Source organism: Buceros rhinoceros, unplaced genomic scaffold (assembly GCF_000710305.1).
Source record: "Buceros rhinoceros silvestris isolate BGI_N320 unplaced genomic scaffold, ASM71030v1 scaffold6995, whole genome shotgun sequence".
NCBI classification, from domain to species: Eukaryota; Metazoa; Chordata; class Aves; order Bucerotiformes; family Bucerotidae; genus Buceros; species Buceros rhinoceros.
The window spans coordinates 22,993-23,784 of record NW_010413314.1 but is presented as its reverse complement, the minus strand read 5'-3'; the positions used below and the strand labels follow the sequence as shown (position 1 = coordinate 23,784).

At 62.2% G+C, this 792-nt stretch overlaps 1 non-coding gene across 1 annotated transcript; it reads right to left on the bottom strand.

Moving 5' to 3' along the window:
* Nucleotides 1-611: 611 nt before the first annotated feature.
* TRNAP-AGG lies at nucleotides 612-683 on the bottom strand. Its single transcript has one exon. It is a non-coding gene; the product is annotated as a tRNA-Pro (tRNA).
* Nucleotides 684-792: the final 109 nt, after the last annotated feature.

Genomic DNA, 792 nt, shown 5'->3' with positions numbered 1-792 from the left:
GTGCCCGGGTTGATGCAGTCGGGCAGCGGCCGAGGTGGAGCCCGTGAGGGTGGAGCTCAAAAGGTCCAGCCTGAGCCGCCCGCTAGGAGCAGGAGCAGAGCTGGCTTGGTCTCACCTCGGGGCTGGGACACTCACAGTGCTGCAACAGCCGGAGCCTGTCAAACCTGAGGTAGCCATGGATTTTATCACCATTATCCCATAAAGAAGAAGGAACCGGGGAGGCAGAAGGGTTCAGAGACGCTGGAAGTTGAACCCAGGTCCTCTTACACGCAAAGCAAGTGCTCTCCTGCTGAGCTACATCTCTCTGATCATGGACAGGGCCAGGGGCCTGGCAAGTGCCCTCACCCTGCACTGCTGCCTCCCTGACCCCACACACAGACCCTCAGGGCACATGCTGCTGACAGCAGCCACTCTGTTCGGTGGTGCCCAGCACTGCCTCCACCTGCCCTTTCCAACCCCTCGCCCCACTGCTCATTGCTGGTCTTGGGAGGTCTGTCCTGGCCACTGGGAAGAGCCCACCCAGGACTGGGGCACTAACCTCACCGTGCTTCTCAGGCCACAGTTACACCACGGTGCCATGTGGTGCTGGAGAAGGTGGGTGCCCAAAAGAGGGGCTCGTCCGGGAGTTGAACCCGGGACCTCTCGCACCCTAAGCGAGAATCATACCCCTAGACCAACGAGCCGGGGTGCCCTGGTTTTCACACACCCCTGCCCTGTGCCGGGCACTGGGTGCTGGCAGGAGGACACCCACTGCCAGACACAGCCCGGGGGACATCCCTGCTGGGCACCTCT